This window comes from Oryctolagus cuniculus, chromosome 5, assembly GCF_964237555.1.
Source record: "Oryctolagus cuniculus chromosome 5, mOryCun1.1, whole genome shotgun sequence".
Taxonomy (NCBI): domain Eukaryota; kingdom Metazoa; phylum Chordata; class Mammalia; order Lagomorpha; family Leporidae; genus Oryctolagus; species Oryctolagus cuniculus.
The window spans coordinates 12715064-12737370 of record NC_091436.1 but is presented as its reverse complement, the minus strand read 5'-3'; the positions used below and the strand labels follow the sequence as shown (position 1 = coordinate 12737370).

At 50.5% G+C, this 22307-nt stretch overlaps 1 protein-coding gene across 1 annotated transcript in view; it reads left to right on the top strand.

Annotated features, from left to right (window-relative positions):
• Positions 1 to 22307, top strand: part of SCAF8 (SR-related CTD associated factor 8) — a 247115-nt gene that overhangs the window by 194976 nt on the left and 29832 nt on the right. The window contains exon 22 of the transcript XR_007923153.2: positions 16508 to 16580. The gene's annotated coding sequence lies outside the window, so the exon portion shown is untranslated. The remainder of the gene's footprint in view (positions 1 to 16507; positions 16581 to 22307) is intronic.

Here is a 22307-nt window from a genome sequence, read left to right as displayed (position 1 = left end):
ATTTATTTATTTATTTGCAAGGCAGTGAGACAGAGGCAGACAAGGTAGAGCTCTCCCACGTGCTGATGCACTCCCCAAATACTTGCACCGGCCACGAGCAGGCCAGTCTGAAGCCAAGAGCCTGACGCTCCACTGGGGCCTCCTGGGTAGGTGGCGGGCCAACGATGTGAATCATGACCTGCTGCCTCCCAGGGTATGCCTTAGCAGGAAGCTGGCATCAGGAGCGTGGCTGAGACTTGCACCAGGCGCTCTGATCATCCCGAGAAGTGTGTAGACTCCTGTGTCCGACGTCTGCCCCCTGATTTCTGTTGTTCTATTTACTCTCTCACTCAATGGGTAAACTATCATGGTTGTCATCACTTACCCTATGTACAAGTCTTAACGATGAGATTTTTATCTCTAAAATTATTTTCACTTACTTTCAGTATTTTAAAATTCGTTTTTGTCCTCTCTGTTTTTCGTTGTACACACAATGGGTATTGCAACGGCTGCTGGACTGGAAGGGAAACACTTCTTGGTAGCTTCCCTCTGGAGGGGATGAGTTCTTTAGGGTCATGTGGCATTTTTCTGACCTTAGCATCCGTCACATGACACCTGGTCCCGAGAGGCCAGCGCTGAGTCCTGGCTGGGTCTGGTGGATGGAGCGAGGGTAGTTCTTCCTCCAACCTTCCTTTGCTAAGGGCGCTCGGCTCCTCAGCCCTCACCCCAACCGCAGAGCCTCTCTAAGAGGAGACACGTGCCCTCTGCTCTCCAAAGCCTCTATTCAGTGATTCAGTCCAGCTCCAGAGGAAAATCCGGTCCTAAAGAATTCTAGCAACTGACTCTGTGAGACATAAGCAGAACTCGCCGACACTGCTCCTCTATGCTCGAGTCTCGGGTTGGTGGCCTGAGCTTGCTTTGCCGTCCCATGGACGTCATTCCAAAATGGCTTGAAACCCACAGATGAAGCACACGTGCTCCCCCGTGTCACGTGTCGGGAGAGACTTCAACTCAGGCTCAAGTCTGCAGCAGCAGCTTGATAGCAGAATGGCACTTGATGGCCGCCTTATCTACAAATCATATCAAGTCTGGGTAGAGAGTCAGACCAAAGTCCCAGCCTCTCCCTGACAAGGCCTCAGGGTTGTTTTACAAGGTGGGCGGGACACAGGCTGGGATAAGGAGCTGACCTTTGCTAGCTCTTTCTTGAATCTGTTTATATTTTCTCTGCTACCTCCAGGGACATGCATTTTGCACATTTATTATCTACAATGGCCCAATACCTCCTCTTTGTGTCCTAAAATTCCCTCTTCCCAGCTTCAAGGCGCACCCTCGTCTCCAGGATTAGGGAGCCATGATTGTAACTATCTGACCCCCCCCACCCCTGTCTGTCAGGACCGAGAAGGTGAATTTGGGTTCAGAAGGCGCAAATGTTTCAAAGGCGGCTTCCTCCTGAGGTTTTGACGAGGGCTCAGTGGTCCGTGTTGTTGGAGTGCAGGAACGCATCGGTGACAAAGGGTTAAGCGACACAGACAGCAGTCGTTGAAGCGAGAAGCAGAACCGATCCAAAGCATATAAGGTCCACTCCAAAATAAGCCGGGCTCGCCCCTCGTTAATGGGATCGTTCTACAGCGAGTCGGTTGTATACATATGGTAAAACTTTTCATACCATTCAGCGTTTGCCGCAATATGATTTTAATTATGTACATATTGGATAGCTGGAAGAAAGCACTGGAATTAAACAGAAGAAAGTTAAACACAAGCCCTTTTATAAGTGGCCCTGTTTTAGGTTAGCATATATGCGAATGGCTGGGGGGAATGTGTGGCCGGGGGGTCCTGGGGGTGGGGGAGGGGCTGGCAGCCACTCGCTGGTCTGGGTGGGGTTGGGGGGGTTTGTGCTGATGCCGGCACCTTCCCGCTCTCCTCCCAAGCCAGGGGCTGCCTCTGCCGGACCCAGCTGCTCCCTGGGGCAGAGCTGCATTTGGTTGCAAAGGCTCTTGGGGGGGTTGTACGTGGGGTAGCGGCAGTTCTGAAACTTCATTAGGTGGAGCTCCTTGTCTCTCTGAAGTTCATTCTACGCTCACGTTCCAAAGGGATGCTGCTTACTCCACACAAGAAGCAGGAAGCAGGTTCTGTTACCGATCCCGACGCGCGCCGGCCGCCCCTGGAGGGCGACCACTGTCCTGATTTGTGCCTTCTGAGACTCCAGGAGCATAACTTTGGTTTTCCGCATAGCTTCCTGGAATGGCTCTTCCTGACCCATCTTCCGGGGAAGGCCAGTCTGGATCCCAGCAGAACGGACTTGGTGGGGTTTGCCTTGGGGGAGTCTTCTAGGCTTAAAACCCAACCAGGCTGCAGGCCCTGGGAATGGCCCCCAGGCCAGGGGCTGGGGACGGATGCCCATGTTTCAGAGCCTGTCCTGGATCCCAGCAGGCCATTCGCAGGCAAGGGGCACACCCGTAGCCTGTGCTTTTTCCTGTGAGATGAATGCAGGTAGAGGATGGGCAGTGGGTCGGCCAACACATGAGGGTCAACCCTGCCCCCTATGTCCATGGAGAAGGAGGCAGAGCCTTCTGGGAGCCCACAGTCACAGGGTGGATGAGCCCATGGATCCCAGTAATCCAGGAAGAACCCACGTCCACGGCCCCCGCTGCCTGTGGCCAGGAGAGCACTGGCAGTTTGCAGTCGCCTCCGGCTGCTCTGGGGGCAGCCACAGCAGGGACAGACGTCTAGGTCCAGGTGTGCCCAGCTCTCACAGACCCTGAGCTGCACATGTACACACTCAGGTCTACTTCTCCATCAGGTGAGCTTTGGCCCAGTCAGTTTGCTGGGAAAGCCACCACAATTTAGCCTAGAGGAGGGGATGGGCTTATTATCTAATCAATTGATTGAGTTATTGATTTGTTTGGGTTCCTCCCTAACAAATATGTATGGTTTGGAACATCTTATGTATGGCAGGACTGTCCCCTCAGATGTGGTCACTGGATTTGGAATTTCTTCAGTGCAGCTCCCCCATCCTACTGCTTTTGCTGGAGTAAAGACTAAATGAATGGCTCTAAGGTGAGCCGTGGGAGCAGGTGTTTGGCACAGTGGTGTAGTCCCTGCGTGAACGCCTGCGGCCCACGTCCGAGTTTCTAGTTACTCTACTTCAAATCCAGCCTCCCGCTAGTGCAGACCCTGAGGCAGCAGGTGGTGGAGGGAGGGCTCAAGTCCTTGCGTCCCTGCCGCCTGGGTAGAAGACCCAGATTGAATTCTAGGCTCCTGGCTTTGGCCTGGCCCAGCTCTGGCTGTTGCAGGCATTTGGAGAGTGAACCAACGAATGGAAGATCTCTCTCTCTCTTCATCTGTCTCTCTGTCTTTCAAAAAAAAGTAGTTAAAATAGATTTTTTTTTTTGATAGGCAGAGTGGACAGTGAGAGAGAGAGACAGAGAGAAAGGTCTTCCTTTTTCTGTTGGTTCACCCCTCAGTGGCTGCTGTGGCCAGTGCGCTGCGGCTAGCACACTGCACTGATCTGAAACCAGGAGCCAGGTGCTTTTCCTGGTCTCCCATGTGGGTGCAGGGCCCAAGCACTTGGGCCATCCTCCACTGCACTCCCGGGCCACAGCAGAGAGCTAGACTGGAAGAGGAGCAACTGGAACAGAATCCGGCACCCCGACCGGGACTAGAACCCGGTGTGAAAATAGATGTTTTAAGAAATAAAATGGGGCCGGCGCCGCGGCTCACTAGGCTAATCCTCCGCCTAGCGGCGCCGGCACACCGGGTTCTAGTCCCGGTCGGGGCGCCGGATTCTGTCCCGGTTGCCCCTCTTCCAGGCCAGCCCTCTGCTGTGGCCAGGGAGTGCAGTGGAGGATGGCCCAGGTGCTTGGGCCCTGCACCCCATGGGAGACCAGGAAAAGCACCTGGCTCCTGGCTCCTGCCATCGGATCAGCGCGGTGCGCCGGCCGCAGCGCGCTGGCCGCGGCGGCCATTGGAGGGTGAACCAACGGCAAAGGAAGACCTTTCTCTCTGTCTCTCTCTCTCACTGTCCACTCTGCCTGTCAAAAAAAAAAAATAAAAATTAAAAAAAAAAAAAAAAAGAAATAAAATGGATTGTCTAATAATGTGTTCAGGTATATAAAAATGACATCTTCCAGTTGCTGTACAAGTGTACAGGCAGGCACGAAGGTGGGGGAGGGGAATAAAGTAAATATTTAATTTTAGTTAGATTCCACATTTCTTTTTTTTTAAGATGTTATTTATTTATTTGAAAGGCAGAGTTACAGAGAGAGGTGGAGACAGAGAGAAAGAGAGGTCTTCTACTTGCTAGTTCACTCCCCACATGGCCACAACAACCAGGGCCATGGCAGGCTGAGCCAGGCGCCTGGAGCTTCCTCCAGGTCTCCCATGTGGGTGTAGAGGCCCAAGGACTTGGTCCATCTTCTGCTGCATTCCCAGGTGCATTAGCTGGGAGTTGGATGGGAAGTGGGGCAGCCAGGACTTGAACCGGCACCCAAAAGGGACGCTGGCACTGCAGGCGAGGGCTTAACCTGCTACGCCACAGCGCTGGCCTCCACATTTCTTTTTTGATATTTATACCAGTGGCCTTAAGATATTGGCCCCAGACAAAGTTGAACACTGCTAGACGCCTCCTCAGAGCCCAGACGTTCATTTACTGTGCGCTACAGAAGCAGAAGATACTGGTTCGGCTGCAGGGGGGGGCAGCCTGATGGACACCCCTCATATGCAGAGCATCACTGCCCTACCGCCACACTGCCCCTCCACTGCCTCCCGTGTTGAGACCACAGCCCTCTGGGGCCTGGGCTAGGCTCAGCCACACAGGTATCACCTTTCCCCACATTGATTCAGGGCTTGGGCACACAGAAAGAGGCACTGCTCCCGATGCCCCCACGCTGAGGCACCTTGCCTAGGAGTCAGCCCCTGCTGACTGATTGCTCTGCCATTTTCCCTCCCTCCCTCCCCCCTCCCTCCCTCCTTTCTTTCTTTCTTTCTCTCTTTCTTTCTTTCTCTCTTTCTTTCTCTTTCTCTCTCTTTCTCTCTTTCTTTCTTTCTCTCTTTCTTTCTCTTTCTCTCTTTCTCTTTCTTTCTTTCTTTCTTTCTTTCTTTCTTTCTTTCTTTCTTTCTTTCTTTCTTTCTTTCTTTCTTTCTTTCTTTCTTTCTTTCTTTCTTATCTATTTGTTTGGAAGACAGAGTGACAGAGAGAGACTGCCCATCTGCTAGTTCACTACCCACATGCCCACAACAGCTAGTGCTGGACCAGGTCAAAGCCAGGAACCAGGAACTCCATCTGGGTCTCCCACGTGGATGGCAAGAACCCAACTACTCAAACCATCATCTGCTACTTCCCCGGGCACATTAGCAGAAATGCTAGATTGGAAGCAGAGGAGCAGGACTTGAACCAGGCACCCCAAGCAATGGTTTAACCCCATGTGCCACAGCACTGGCTCTGCCATTTCATTCTGGCACATTTGTGTGCCAGTTGGTAGGGGAGGTGCTGAAGAAGTTACAAGTAGTTAAACCATAGACGCTGCCCTCAATGTAGCCTATTGTCATGGGAAGCACAGATGCTTAAACAAATGAAATATTTTCAAAAATTTCATGGAAATATGTACTATAAAAAAAAAAAGAATGGATTTTTTTTGTACCTTTTAATTCTATTTCCCAGCAATTCTGTGAAGTACTCTTTTTTTAAAAAAAATTATTTATTTATTTGAAAGGTAGAGTTAAAGAGAGGCAGAGGCAGAGAGAGGTCTTCCATCCGCTCTTCCTTCACTCCCCAGATGACCCCAATGGCCCGAGCTGGGCCGATCCAAAGCCAGGACCCAGGAGCTTCCTCTGGGTCTCCCACACAGGTGCAAGGTCCCAAGGACTTGGGCCATCCCTTACTGCCTTCCCAGGCCATAGCAGAGAGCTAGATCGGAAGTGGAGCAGCCAGGACTTGAACCAGCATCCATATGGGACGCTGGCACTACAGGTGGTGGCTTTACTCGCTGTGCCACAGAGCTGGCTACTGAAGATACTCTTGTAATTGCAGCACACTGTAAGAATTTGCTGTAATAGGGTGTACACTGAGAACTGTAGCCATCCTAGAAACAGAGCGAGTAATTACGCCTACGGTGTCAGGGAAGGCCTCACAGAGGGGCAGGACATTGGGTGGTGGTGCGGACGCACACGGGTCAGAGGACAGCAGCACAGGGAAAAGCGCTGTCAGTGCTAGGGGTGACTTGAAGATACGCAGGGATCAAAGAACCAGGCACTCTTTTAGATAACTAAAAAAAAAAAAAATTCAATATGGATGGAACGCAGGGAAAATGGTTGAGTGGGAATTTACTGGACATAAGGTGGATAGACCAGACTGGGGTCAAATTGCACTGATTACGCTCAACTGTTTTTACTTACAATCCCGTATTTCCTGTCAAAGTGCACCCTGAGATTTCGGAAGGGATCTTCCTGTTTTCCGGATTCCTGAATCCTATTGTTTTTTACAAGAGCCCGGGAGGCTTTCCCTGAGCGGATGCCTGAATGGTCATTGGTTGGTACTGGAAGGCGTTTTAGCTTGGTCTCCCAGGCCGACTGGACTATAAACAGGCTGTCTACTATGATGGTTTGCTTGGGCTGTGTCTCCTAGGCAACAAACAGCCATTAAAGTCCTATAACAGAGAAGTGGCCCAAGCCTATCTATGTCCCAGGAAGTAATTCTGGCTATAATGTGACAGATTGGTTTGGGAGAGACTGATTGATGGACGAATGGTTAAAAAACTATGTCATGGTTCGAAGGAGATATGAGAAGGCCTGACAGGGTGGAGACGCAAGAGATTTTTCTAAGATAGAATTAGAATCCAGGTCTAGCTTCTGGAGAGCAAAGTGATAAGGAAGGTGGAACTCAGATCAGTGCTGACTGGAGTGAGACTAAGCCTGACTTCCAAGCGGATTTTCGTCCAAAGATGGAAGCAGTCCTTACACCTGGACACTAAATGTAGTTCACCGATGGCTGTTGGCTCCGAATAATGACAGTTAGTGAATTAGAGTTGACTGCCCTGTACGGTTTAGATGGACATGCAGGGATTTGCCCTGATGGGTAAGACACACGTTAGGGTACCCACATCCCAATGGCAGTCCCAGCTCCACTCCCGAACTAGCTTCCTGCTAATGCAAACCCTGGGACATAGCAGGTGATGCTTAAGTACTTGGGTCCCTGTCACCCAGATTGACTTCCCAACTCCTGGCTTCAGCCTGGTTCAACTCAGATGTTGGGGCATTTGGAGTGCAAACCAGCATGTGAGAGCATTCTCTCCTCCACCCCCAAAAGAAACAAAGAAAAAAAATTTAGAGAAATTAGCTTTGGGGCTGTCATTGCGGTACGGTGGATTAAGCTGCGGTCTGTGGCTCCGGCATCCCATAGATGCACCAGTTTGGGTCCTGGCTGCTCTGCTTCCAATCCAGCTCCCTGCTAATGTGCCTGGGAAGGCGGCAGAGGATGGCCCGAGTCCTCCGGCCCCTGCACCCACATGGGACACTCAGAGGAAGCTCCTGCCCCAGCCCTGGCCATTGTGACCTTTTGGGGGAGTGATCCAACTGATGGAAGATTAATCTCTCTCTGTTTCTCCCTCTCTCTGTAATTCTGACTTTCCAATACATAAATAAATATTTTTTTAAAAAAGAAATTTATTTTGGTGCAAATAATTTTGAAATCCATGCATAAAAAGTTAGTGGAAAATGTGTACAATGAAGAAACTATACAAATTTCCAAAGTCTTTTGAACCAAAGTGTAACTTGCCTTTTAATTCCATTTTCCCACACACTTTTTGAAGTACCTGCAGATAATAGGTATATTGTTTTTCCATTATACAGAGTGTACTCTTACAAACACACGAGTCAAGTGTGCATCTTCACATCCTTAGTGTATAATCAGGCCCACTGCATACGGCCTCACAGGTAGCACAGCTCTAGGGGGAGCACTGGGTCCCCTTGCAAATCTGCCATATGTCCCGCTCACCCTTCAACTCAACATGTTAATGAGCTGCTGCTTTCAGTAACAAATAAAGAGGGCGTTTAGAATGGAAATTTGATAGACCTGAAAGAATTGGTCACCTGATGGGACCTCTTCCCAGTCCAGATTGTTAGTGTGAGATGTGTATTAGGAGGGCGAGGGGTTCCTTTTCATGTTGAAAATGAGAGCTTCCCCCTTCTTAATGGACGCCAGAGAACCTGCTCTCATACTCGCTCTGGCCACGATGGGAGTATCAAGCCTTTTGTTGGCGGCTGTGATCTGGGGCCTCCAAGAGCCTGATGTGTCCCATACCGTGATGCCTGGCCTTATTCAGAGTGAGAAAAGCCGAGTGACAATGGACTCAGCCACTAGAAGGGATCGGTCCCCAGAGATAGATGAACAAAATCGGATCCCTTGTGTCGTTTCCCCACAATCCTAATTTGCCTTAAACCTGTGTGGATTGCACTCCCACGCTTCAGGGGAATCAGGTCCCAAATGTGATGGCCGGGGCTGGCATCGTGGTGCAGTGGGTTAAGCCATCGCCTGCAACACCAGCATCCCACGTGAGAACTGGTTCGATTCCCAGGTGCTCCACTTTGATCCAGCTCTCTGCTAATACATCTGGGATAGCAGCAGATGATGGCCCAAGGACTTGGTCTCCTCCCAACTACATGGGAGACCCGGATGGAGTTCTAGGCTCTTGACTTTGGCCTGGCCTAGCCCCAGCCATTGCATCCATTTGGGGAGTAAACCAGTGGTGGAAGATCTCTGTCTCTCCTTCTCTCTCTCTGTAAATCTGCCTATCAAATAAGTAAATCTTTAAAAAAAACAAAACATGCTAGCCCGGGTGTAGTTTTGGCTGCTCTCAGCCATAGGCCTGTGTGGCTGGGTTTCTAAACCATCACAGCATTTCTCAGCACTCCAGGACTCAGCTTGGTGGATGCAGGACGCCCTACAGAATATGTCAGAGCCCAGTGTCTCCCTGGATGTCCTGCTGCCAAGGCCTAATGCAACGGATAGAACCCTTGTTGAATTTTGGAGCAGTCCAGATGACGTGGCATTGTAGACGGTCGCCAGATACTCTGTCCCCAGCCATGGTCTGGAGTGGGGCCTGGGCCAGGGCAGGCAGCCTGCAAAGATCTCCTTCCTTCTGTGCCTTTTCGCCTAGAGGAAACGTGTAGGCTGCCTCCTCCAAGGCTGTGCGTTTATTTTAAAGACTGTTCGAAGGGAAATCTATCGCTTACCGTCTTCCTCCCTCTCTGGGCGTGTTTATTGTGACTGGAAATCACTCGTGTCCTCAGGGCTGTGGCTTTCTCCCCCACTCTCTGTGCCCCTGTGTTCAACAGCCCCACGCGCAAATAAACAGAACAGGGGGAAGCCATAGAACAGGGGGCGAAGCTGAACCTCGATCGCACGGTGCTTTCTTGCCTCGCGCCTGGAGGGAGGCCAGGAGGCCAGCGGTGGCCTCTGCCCGTGCAGGCTCGGGGACTCCGCAGGCGGTGAGACTGCCGGCCCTGGTTCACCTGGGCTCTGTGGTGACTGTTCCTGTGTGAGAGGAAATTTTGAGCTGCACTAAACTTGCTTAAAACCTAAAAGCCAAGAAACAAAGCCGAGAAACTCATGCATTTTGGATATCAGGCATTTACAAAATTCATTTGCAAAGCTAATCACAACTTCCCTTGTGTTGTCACAATAGAGGAGACCGACTGGCCATCAAAACCTTTGAACCTGATCTTAGAGGGGCAGAGCCAGGCAGGGACCCAGCGATGCACACAGCATACACAGGGGAACTTTAGAAAGTTCGGTTTTTTTTTAAACCCATATGTGATGTTTTCATAGGATGTGTTTCCCATGAGCTCTTAGAAGTAGGCTTGTATTCTGTGCCACCTGGCCCCAACAATGGAACCTCTCACTTCACAGTTGAAGGAAACGTGGGCTTCCATGTTCTAGTTCTGGTCCTGGGGATAGCAGCTCATCAGTCATTGTGTGGCTACTCCTCTGTCTCAGACAAGTGATCTCTTTATGTAAATCTCTTCAGTGTAAAAGAATACAAAGAATTTAAAAGAATAAAAGAAAGGCACACAAATCAAGTGTAAGGCTAAATGAATGACTGTCGGCCAACACCACCCAAGGCAAGCCAGGGAGCAGAACCTGACTTCCAGTTCCAGAGCCCCTGCTGCTTGCGCCCCACCCACCACCAAGCACAGTCCCTGGCCAAACCCCCCCCCCCCATTCTTCTGGCTCTCTACGATCATCTTTCACTTTCTTGTACTTTCATAGTTTTCTCCCCAAACGTGCATCCCTGGCTCCAATAGGGGATGCATCATCTTAACCCTGGGCTAAATGCCCAGCCCCCACTATCAGCCTGCTGAAGACCCCCTGTCTAAGCACTGCATTACTTATGATCATCTGGAGTTTGGACAAAGAGTTAGAAAACAGATCGTAGCCCTGTGAGGAAAAGCAGACCAAAATCATGTGCAAGCTTGGTGGGAAAAGCAAAGGTTCTGGAGTTAGGGATGGTAAGCGTAGGGGGCTATGTTGGGTGTGCTGGTTAAGCCTGAATCCTTGGCTGAAAAACAAAGATGTGTGAAAAACAATATCCTCAGGAAATAGCAAATACAATTTCATTTACTTGTGGGCCCTAATACTTTTAATTGTGTTACTTGATAATGTATCAGCCTCAGTGATTGTAACTACAATGGTCGATACTTGCAGAATACCTTTGGGTTGATGAAGCATTTTCACATCAACTATTCCATTTGCTTCTTAACAGAATAAAAATCATGCCCTGACTATCTCCTGCTTTCAACATGCACTAGTGTTCTTGCCTCACCAATCACCAGTAGTGAAGGCAAACTTGTTAAAAATTTGTTATTTGTTCAGCTCTGTCATATAGGATGGGTGAAGAAACACAAAGCATAAATACTCATTTGTTTTTCTTTTTTTTGTTAAGATTTATTTTATTTTATTTGAAAGGCAGAGTTACGGGGGGGGGAGGCACAGACAGATGGAGAGGGAGGAGGGAGGGAGAGAGAGAGAGAGAGAGAGAGAGAGAGAGAGAGAGAATCTTCCATTTGCTGGTTCACACCCCAAATGGCTTCAATAACTAGAGTGTGGCCCTGCTGAAGCCAGGATCCTGAAACAACATCCGGGTCTCCTACAGGAGTGCAGGGGCCCAAGCACTTGGGCCATCTTCTGCTACTTTCCCAGGTGCATTAGCAGGCAGCTGGATTGGAAGCAGAGCAGCCAGGGCTCAGCACTCATATGGGATGCTGGTGTTGCAGGCAGTGGCTTAACCTGCTGAGCCACAATGCTGGCCCCCAAGTTGTTATTTTTCTCTATGCTTCTAAGGCTGTTTATTGTGTATTGTATTCAATTCTTGTCACTATATTTGTAAGTGTACATGGAAACTATGAATTAATAATACATAAAATAATTAATCTTTTAAAAAATTTTTCATTTGAAAGGCTCAGCAACAGAGGAGGAGGGGGGTGGAGAGAGAGAGAGATCGATTTTCCATTTGCTGGTTCACTCTCCAAGTGCCTACTTGTCCAGTTCTGGGACAGACTGAAGCCAGGAGCTTGGAACACCAAGCAGGTCTCCCAGTGGGAGGCAGGGCCACAAGTACCTGGGCCGTCTTCCACTGCCTTCTCAGTCTCGTTAGCAGGGAGCTGGGGCCAGTGCTGTGATATAGTGGGTAAAGCCAATGCCTGTGACACTGGCATCCCTGATGGATGCCAGTGCATGTCCTAGCTCCTCCACTTCTGATCCAGCTCCCTGCTAATGGTCTGGGTAAAGGAACAGAAGACGGCCCAACTGTTTGTGCCCCTGCCACCCAGGTGGGAGACCCAGATGAAGCTAGGAGTGGATAGGAAGTGGAGTAACTGGGACTTGAACTGGCACTCTGATGTGGGATGCCAGTGACTCAAGCAGTGGTTTGAGCCACTGTGCCACAATGCCAGCCCAAAATAATAAATTCTGACATCATCTCATGTCATGGCCTGTTAAGAACAACACAACGCAATAACCTCCCTAAAAGCTGTACATATGAAATTTGTATTCATTAAATAAAAACCTTCAAAAATGCAATAACCAGGTCACTGAAATAATATGATGAATTTGTGTGCACTTCGGCTCCTGGTCATTGCATAGCCCGTGTCAGAGGCCGCACAGCATGCGTGACACAGGTGACTCCATTAGTAGGTCTTTCTCTTGCCTGGAAGCCATTCCTAGAGAGAGCTGAGGACACGTCTCCATGTGGCAACCTAGTGTATTGCCACAAATCCTCAACTGATAGGCAAGGTGTCCAGAATATGTCTAGAGGAAGCTTTGTTAAAAGAACAGAAGATTTCAAGCTACTGTTTGCTGGTAAGGGAGACTGCAGTAACCTGCCATTCCCCAGGAGGCTCTACTCTTGGGATTGAGCTCATCCAAAGGGCCCCACGTCTGGCTTCCTGCTCCCGGCCTTCCATCCTCCAAGGCGCCCTTGCGTTGTCACAATAGTGGACTGTGGGAAGAGATTCCTTCCTGACCCCACCGTGCTTGTGGATGTTCTAGCGATCAGGCTGGACGTGGGGTTCCATCTCATCATGGTTTAACCCACTCTTCTCGAGGCTGCAAACACAGAACTTGTTCTTGTTGCGTCTCCTTGAGGAGGTGCCCACCCTTCTAGCCCAGGCTACCGGAGATGGACATCCCAACGCTATTTTCCTTTCTCATCCCTGAACCCTCCTACCAGGCCTCTTCAAGCTCTTCCTAGCTCTGAGCATTAGATGTGGGCACTTCTCCTTGGTGAGGAACCAAACTGCACCCAGCTCCCTCTGGGGCCAGGTGCTAATGAACTCCTGGGCAGATACTTGGGCACTTGCCCCTCTTCGCCATCACCATTGTGTAAGAACCTCTAGTAGCACCCTTGTCACTTTGTTCCATAACCCCAAAACTGTCACAGTTTTTTTTTATTATTACCTACAAAAGGAAGTGTACTTTTTAAAAAAGATTTTATTTATTTTATTTGAGAGGTAGCATTACAGACACTGAGAGACAGAGAGATAGGTCTCCCCAAATGGTTGCAATGATGAGAGCTGGGCTGATCTGAAGCCAGGAGCTTCCTCTGGGTCTCCTATGCAGGTGCAGGGCCCCAAGGACCTGGCTCATCTTCCACTGCTTTCCCAGGCCATAGCAGAGAGCTGGGTCTGAAGAGGAGCAGCCGGGACTTGAACCCGTGCCCATATGGGATGCTGGGACTGCAGGCAGAAGGTTAACATACTGCACCACAGCACCAGCCCCAAGAAAGTGTATTTTGTATTGCAAACCAGTACACAGACACATGTATGATTGGTACACACATGTTCCTTACCTTGACTGCTTGCATACTATTTTCTACACTATGTTACTTTCTTCTATTTTAGTTGTTCATTGATTTGAGTTTTTTTTTAAAGCTTTATTTATTTATTTGAAAGGCAGAGTTACGGAAGGGCAGAGGCAGACAGAGAGAGAGAGAGGTCTTCTATCTGCTGGTTCACTCCCCAGATGATTGCAACAGCCGGAGCTGGGCCGATCTGAAGCCAGGAGCTTCTTCTGGGTCTCCCAAGTGGGTGCAAGGGCCCAAGGATCTGGGTCATCCTCTACTGCTTCCCCAGGCCACAGCAGAGAGCTGGATTGGAAGTGGAGCAGCCAGGACTCGAACCAGCGCCCATATGGAGAGGGGGGTGCCAGCACTGCAGGAGGCAGCTTTACCCATTAAGCCACAGTGGCAGCCCCCATTGATTTTTGTTTTTAAAGCCACTCAAGACCCACCAGGTGAATCTCATGGCCGTCTTAGGGGTCGCAAGCCACAGTCTGAACAGCACTTAAGCTCCCAGTCCCCTCCCCTGCCTCATCCCTGATATATTGTGAGACCCCGGAAGGCAGCAGGTGTGTCTGCTGCTCCCTGGTGCACTCACCTTGGCAGTTTACATGTAGCAGATACTCAAATAGAGATTACCCGATCCCAAAGAACTCAACCTCTGGGTGTCGGTGCCTCCATTAGGTAAAGTGGAGGAATACTCAGGCTCACCCGCCTCCTGGGACAATTCTGAGACCTGAATAAAATCATGCATTTGTTTAAAACATAGAGCAACAGCCCTGGCATCCATACATGCTCAATTGCTGTGAACTTTTTTCTGTTTTTCTGCATGCAGCCCACCCTTTGGCAATTTGACTCTGCACTGCTCTTCTAGTCAATGTAATGAAAGGTTTCTGCTCCATTGGCCTAAAGTCCCAAACATCTCAAGATTTCCCAAGATGCTTTGCAGCCAGGAGCAAACTGTCCTTTAGGAACAGCAGTTTCTTTCTGGAGCTTAGCACAGGTCAGGCTCTGGCTGGAAATGTGCGCGAACCATGGGGAAAGGTCCCTCTGGTCATGCCCTGCTGAGGCTCATTTCTCCCTGGAAACTGGAGAGGAGCTTATTGTTAGAATTCCATTGAAAAAATGACAATTACATCAATATCAAGAAATATTATAAGTTTAAAGTCAACTTGAAATTTAGAGTGTTTTGGGAATCAGAAATTTTCATAAGAGTGATTATTCTGGGGCCAGTGTTGTGGCATAAGAGGCCTGTGATGCAGGCACCCCAATTGTGCACTGGTTCATGTTCATGTCCCAGCTGCTCTACTTCTGATCCTACATTAGCTCCCTGCTAATGGCCTGGGAAAGCAGCAGAAGATGGCTCAAATGCTTGGGCCCCTGCTCCCACGTTGGAGACCCAGGAGACGCTCCTGGCTCCTGGCTTCAGCCTGGCTCAGCCCTAACCATTGCAACCATTTGGGGAATGAACCAATGGATGGAAGATCTCTCTCTCTCTCTGTCTCTCTGTGTGTATGTCTGCCTGTCTTTCAGAGTTACACAGAGAGAGGACAGGCAGAGAGAGAGAGGTTTTCCATCCCCTGTGCTGATCCGAAGCCAGGAGCCAGAAGCTTCTACCAGGTCTCCCACATGGATGCAGGAACCCAAACACGTGGGCCATCTTCTACTGCTTTCCCAGGCCATAACAGAGAGCTGGATTGGAAGAGGAGCAGGCGGGACTAGGATGGGTGCCCATGTGGGATGCCAGCACTTCAGGCCAGGGCGTTAACCGGCTGCGCCACAGTGCTGGCCCCTAAATCTTTTTATTTATTTATTTTTTTTGACAGGCAGAGTGGACAGTGAGAGAGAGAGACAGAGAGAGAGGGGTCTTCCTTTGCCGTTGGTTCACCCTCCAATGGCCGCTGCGGCTGGCGCACCGTGCTGATCCGATGGCAGGAGCCAGGTGCTTCTCCTGGTCTCCCATGGGGTTGCAGGGCCCAAGGACTTGGTCCATCCTCCACTGCACTCCCGGGCCATAGCAGAGAGCTGGCCTGGAAGAGGGGCAACTGGGACAGAATCCGGCGCCCTGACCGGGACTAGAACCCGGGGTGCCAGCACCCCAAAGCAGAGGATTAGCCTAGTGAGCCACGGCGCCGGCTTCTACATCTTTTTGAAAAGGCTTTATTCTAAATCCATGAACCTAAATTAAGTCTGATGAACTTCTGCCTTGACCGGTAACTGGCTGCTAGACTGTGGGAGAGGTAGCCTTTGGGATCTCATTTCTTCACTTATGAAAAGGAGCATCCTATTTATCCAAAAACTTTGTGCTCCTGGAGCAGGCATTTGACACAGCAATTATGTCTCTGCTTGGCATGCCCAGTAGCGGTATGTAGCAGTGCCTGGCTCACGTCCTGACTACTCCACTTCTGATCTGGCTTCCTGCCAGTGCACATGTTTTGAGACAGCAGGTTATGGGTCAAGTACTTGGAGCCCTGCCACCCATGTGGAAGACCCTGGTTGAGCTCAGCCTCCTGGCTTTGGTCTGGCCCAGCCCTGGCTATTGTGGGGTGAACCAGATGATGAAGATCTCTCTCTCTCTCTGTGTCTCTAATTTGCATCTCTGCCTTTCAAATAAAATGAAGATAAATAAATAAAATTTTTAAAAAGTCTGCATCCCAAACATGAACTTTGGAGTCTTTTGTATTAACCAACAAGAAGATAACAGCCCAATAAAAACAGTCTCAGCCACAGTGTCTGAATCAATATAGTGCCTACGACCTTGGCTTTTATAACCGTGTCTTGTTAGTATCAGCCGAGTATCCCTTATCCAAAATGTAGGGGACCTGAAGCTTTTCAGAGTTAGGACTTGTTTGGATTTTGAACTCTGGTACAGACTTTACTGGTTGAGCATCGAATCTAAAAATCCCAAATGCTCCAAAGTACAAGACTTTGTGAGTGGAAGTTGCAGTACGGATTTCAGTTCAGCTTAGAACGCTCCAGTGGTTATCATGTACCCAGCCTGCGGGATGTGTGAGCTCCGCTAAGCCAGGAAGAGTCCAGTTAGCGGCTGCCTGTGTAAACGAGCCCTCAGCGTGCATCATCACCGGAGTTTGCTCTGGCTTGTACTTCATCTTGGCTGTGAAATGGCACTTTTGTTATGAGCTCTGAGCTGAGAGCTAGCACGGAGTCATTGAACGAGCCTGTTTGTGGTTTTCTTCTAGGACAAAACGACTCAGAAGATCACGGAGCTTCCAATCTTCCAGAAGAAGAGCCGTCCAGCTCCTGTTTCAGAAGGTCAGTGAACCCCATCTGCAGCAGCTCCCAGTGAGCAGCTGGCCCGAAGCTTGCAGCGTGATCCAGGCCGCGTCACCCGCACGGGACAGGCCCTGTAACTCCCTGGCATTAACGTCAAGGTTGTCTCGGGCGCAGAGGAGGAGGGGGGTGCTCAGCGTGGTGGCCTTTGCCGTGCAGCTCTCCAGCTCCAGCCTAGCGTGGAAGCCTCTTGTTTGTCGTTTGTATCCCTGCCCCCACAGAGATTCTGATGGGGAAGACAACTTGGGGGTGGTTCAGCTCGAGAGGCTAAGCTCCCCTAAAGAGATCCACAAAGGACTCTCTTCCCTCTGCTGTCTTCAGAATGCACACTGCCCAGCTTCTGCGCTAACAGGGCCATCAAGTCAGTGCTCGCACGGAGTGGGGTCACCTGTCAGGAGCCGTCTCCTTACCACGCATTCTCTGCCCCTCATCTTTGCCCCGTCGCATTCGCCCTTCTACCATTCATTCTCCACGTCCTGCTCTGGTTGCACCACGTTCTACCTAAAATAAAGTGCATGTCCCACCGTGTCATTCCCCTGCAAATGCATCTGAAGGGACCGTATCTGAGGGCTTCTGATACGATCCAGTGTCCAGCATGGCTCCCGGGTCCTGTATGGTCTAAATCCCAAGCCCCACTCGGCTGCATTGTTCAATGCCCTTTCCTCTCCCTGGCACCCGTCATGGGTAGGTCCCTCTGAGCCTTTGCTCCGGCTGTCGCTCCTTCCCCTGTCTGCCTTGCCTGACTCAGCTCACATATCAGCTCATCTGGGAGCCACTGCTCTGGGCTGTGTGCAGGCCCAGGGTCCTGAACACACCTCTGTCCCTGTACTGCCCAGTTGCTGGTGCTGCATTTTGAGTTGTTCCTCCCTCCTGTTGCACTGGGCATCTTCCTCGATGAGCGACTTCCCCATCCTCGAGGCACTATAGTGCCATGGTCAAGGGCGCACATCCTGGAGCCTGGCTACACGGGCTGAGATCCAGTTCTATGATGGTTGGCCATGTGGTATCAGATTCCATCTCCTCCTAGCTCATTTTCTTTGTCTGTAAAGCCGGGGCAATGAAAACACCCCCCAGTGCAGGGTTTTGCATGTGTTAAGTGACACGTGTGGGCTTGTACCAGGTCAAACTCTTTAAGTCTTATCTATTGTTAGTGCTTCTCGCAAGAAAGATGATGTTGAATGACACTGTGTACTTTCCCCTTGAGGATCAGAGCCACACAAATTGCAACAATAGTTGCAGTTCATGGATTTTCTTCTTGAAAATTTAGATCCCTATGCCTAAGGAAGTCAGATGCAAATATACTTTGCAATGTCTTAGGGATTTCTTTTTTTAGATTCATGCATTTGTTTATTTACTTGAAAGACAAAGTGATAGCATTGGGGGGAGGGAGAGAGACACAGAGAAGGAGAGAGATCTTCTATCTACGGTTTCACTCCCCCAAATGCCTGCAACAGCCAGGACTGAGCCAGGCTGAAGTCAGGAGTGCATAACTCCATCCAGGTGTTCCAAGTGGGTAGCAGGGACCCAAGCACTTGGGCCATCTTCCACTGCCTTTCCAGGTGCATTAGCAGGGAGCTGTGTTGGAAGTGGAGCAGCTGGACTCAAAGCAGCACCCATATGGGATGTCCGCATTGCAGGCAGTGGCTTTACCTGCTACACCTAAACACTGGCCCCTAAACACAAACCCCAGGCCAGGAAGGCATCATTGCTGCCTTGGTTCCAGCTGCTCCCAAGCTTAAATGTCCTTCCGGAACTCCAGCAGCAATGCAAGTTCCTTTAAGGTCTCCTGCTCCTCTGCCCCTACAGTACCGGTGCCATGTGAAGACACCTACAGGAAAGGCTCCTTACAGCTTTCTCTAGAGTTGAAAGACGTGCTGAGGAAGGAGCCTGGAGCCCAGATCGCCCCTACCTGGGGAAGTGTCAGAGCCCGTGGTCCTTGGCCATCTCGTTGACCTTCGCAGAAGTACTTGAACTCAATGGGCACAGTCAGAACAGCCTGAAGTCGTGTCCACTCACAGCACGGCAGCCACGTCCCTTCGCTGTGGCCTCTGTGTACACTTGCCTTAGGGGCCTGTGGGCCAGTCTGCTCTCTGGACGCTGCCACCTCAGTCAGCATCAGTAGCCAGCCCAGGCTCTGTCTGTGCTACAAAGGGAAGCCCTCGATGTTCCAGAAGTGCTCACACCCAGGCCAGGGCCACTGCCTCCCCTCTGGTGCTCACACAGCGGCTGGCATCGCCACCATCAGCCTCCTTCTCTAGGGCTCAGGGGGACTTTGGATTCAGAGGAGTCACCTAGCCAGAGTCGGGGCCATTTAAATGTGGACTGTGGGGACCTAGCTCCCGAAGAGACTCGGTTGCATCGTTCAATGCATAGAGCTTTGGCAGACACACTCAGAACTAAAGACGATCCCGACGTGCCTCATCCGGGGCCTTCGGAGCCACCCAGCAGCCTCCACCAACGTGTAGTCCGCACCTCGGCTTCCCGATGCCTCCTGCGCTCCGTCTGTATTCTTGTTTTTCTACCGTGGACAACCTCTGCTGTAAGCACTGTGATGTCTTCTCAGGCCTGGTTCTCCTTCCCTTCTCCCCAGCGTGGTCACTCACCCCTCCTTCCAGAGACTCCAAGCCCTCTCTCGTTTCCCGAGCTCCCAGGCAGATCCTGGCAGGTGCCCTTAGCTAGGCTCATTCTCCTCGCCCTGATGAGCAGATCTGGGGGCACAGCCAGGAGCTCTCTCCTGTCCTGTGGGTGGAACATGTCCTCGTCGCAGATCTGAATCCTTAGTCCCAACCCCTCCCCTGAGTTAGAATTGCTGCCTGGACGTTTTGACCTGGGGCTTCCATCCAAGTCTTCCTCTCCTTCTGCCCCACCCCTCACGTCTTTCAGTCACCTGACCTCTTCAGGTAGGGATGACTTTGATCCTTCCACAGCCTTCATCTCCTTGAAGCTATCATCAAGTTCTTAAAATTTTTGTTAAATTATTTATTTAAGAGGCAGAGACAGAGACAGAGATCTCCCATCCACTGGTTCACTTTCCCAAATGCCTGCAACCACCAGGGCTGGGCTACAGCCAACGCCAGGAGCTGGGAACTCGATCCTGGTCTCCCACACGTGTGGAAGGAGCCCAGCTCCTTGAGCTGTCACTGTTGCCTCCAGGGGTCTGTATTCGCAGGAAGCTGGAGTTGGGTGTTGAACCCAGATTCTCTGATACAGGACGTGGACATCTTAACCAGCATCGTGGTGAAATGCCCTCCCTGGACGCGTCACCAAGACCTAATTTTCTTTCCAAAAATTTAGATTCACAATAGCTGCCTCTCTGGATCTGCATTCTGGCGCCCTAAGCTTAGATATAAGCAGGGTTTTATCTATCTCTGTCTCTATCTCTATCTCTGTCCCTGTCCCTGTCCCTGTCCCTATCCCTATCTCCATATCCATATCCATATCCATATCCATATCCATATCCATATCTGTCTATCTACATCTCCCCTCTGCTCAAAAACATGAGGAGATTTTTTCTGGCCTAAGTTCCACCTGGTTTCCCAAGGCCCCTATAGGCTGACCCCAGCCTCCTTGCATCTCGCCATAGTCCCCACACTGTCTCCAGACACTCATGGGCCCTTGCTCTCTCTGGGGCTCTGGCCTGAGCTCTCAGGGAATCAAAGGATGAGGAAGGCCGGCCTCTTCCTCCAAGACCTGTGCAGTGAGGTGGAGGTTGGAGGCAGAGACCGCAGCCAGCACATGACTCTAATCACATCGTAAGTGTACCTGTTGGGGGCAGGGTGCGTGACACAGGAGCACAGAGGAGAGAGTCGTGGGATCTGACGTGCCCTGTGCTGCAGCTTCGATGGGGACTTTCTGTCAGCTGGAAACATAACCTGTGCTTTGGGCTGTTTTGCTAACAAGATCCAGAGAATCCTTGTGAGGCCATATCAAGTGACTCACAACAATTTTTTGAGTAAAAAAAAAAAAACCTAAAACTTAAAACAGATTGATTTTTGATACATGTGGAGAAGGGTGCCTCCTTTTTGTTAATTTTGGGGAAGGGCATAATGTTTGCCTGAATTTCAAAAGAGCTCTTTTAAAGTTTTGAGTGGGGGCCTGCGCAGTGGGTTAACGCCTTGGCCTGAAGCGCTGGCATCCCATATGGGCGCCGGTTCGCATCCCGGCTGCTCCACTTCCAATCCAGCTCTCTGCTGTGGCCTGAGAAAGCAGTGGAAGATGGCCCAAGTGCTTGGGTCCCTGCACCCATGTGAGAGGCCTGGAGGAAGCTCCTGGCTTCGGATCGGCGCATACCCAGCTGTTGCGGCCAATTGGGAAGTGAACCATCAGATGGAGGACCTCTCTCTCTCTCTCTGTCTCTCTGTCTCTCGGCCTCTCCTCTCTCTGTGTAACTCTGGCATACAAATAAATAAATCTTAAAAAAAATGAAAGTTTTGAGTGGGGGAGGAGCTGTGGTGTTGTGGCACAGCAGGGTTAAGTCACTGCTTGCAACAACATCCCATCTGAGCACCAGTTCAAGTCCCAGCTGCTCTTCTCCCGATACAGCTGCCTGATAATGTACTCAGGAAGACAGCAGATGATGGCCCAAGTGCTCGGGGCCATGCCACTCACATGGCAGACCTGGATGGAGTTCCTGGCTCGTGGCTTTAGCCTGGCCCAGACCTGACTGTTGTGGGCATTTGGAGAGTGAACCAGCAGATGGAAGACCTCTCTGTCCCCATTGCTCTGCATTTCAAATAAGCAAATTAATTTTTAAGAATTCTAGGGGAGGGGGACAGGTACCTAGCCTAGCAGTTAAATGCTGGTTAGGATGCACCTGGATTCCACTCCCAGCTCCAGCTTCTGAATCCAGCTTCCTTCTAATGCAGACCCTGGGAGGTGGCAGGTGATGGCTCAAGAAGCTGGGTCCCTGCCACCCACATGGGAGACCCAGGTTGTGTTCTCAGTTCCTGGCTTCAGTTCTAGCCAACCCAACCCCAGCACTGCAGGCATTTGGGGAGTGAACCAGCAGATAGAAGTTATCTGTCTCTCTCTGTTTCTCTGCCTCTCAGATAGATAAATAAATGAATAGAAATTCTACTGAATTTTTATATGAACATTAAAGTTCAGTGCTTGACTCCTCAGGCAACAGCCTTGGTGGAGAGGAGAGTTGGCTGGTTTGGTCAAAGGCATAAAGGGCTGGTTTCGGGATGGGGAAATCCAGTCTCGCTCTCATTTCAGGAGCGCCATTCGGCTGCTCCCTGCGTGACCTCCCCAGAGGGAGTGCCAGGGAAACCCTCTGTGAACGGAAGCCCCAGTGAAGAGCCCCATCAGGACACCTCCTTCCCTGTGGGGTTTCACGGCCTGAGCCCATGGTTGGATTCAGGAGACTGTGCTGTGTCTGGATAAGAGGAAAGCTGCTCTGTGGCCTTGAACTTGTATTGTCTGGATGATTCCTCCCTCTGTGACTTCCTCATGGTGTTAGTGGCTGTGTTTTATTGCCTTGTTGTGAGATCCAGCCTCCTAATTCGCACCATAAAATTATAGAAGAGAAACAGTTGGGCAGACATTTTCACAGGTGCCAAACTCACATTGCAAACATGCACACACACACATGTGTGCACACACAAATGCACAGGTACACATGTCCCTTTTGTTTTCTCTTTGGACTCAGAGTGAGGTTTCAGGAGGGTCACTTTGGGGCAGTGTCTTCGTATCAGCCACCTGCCCTAA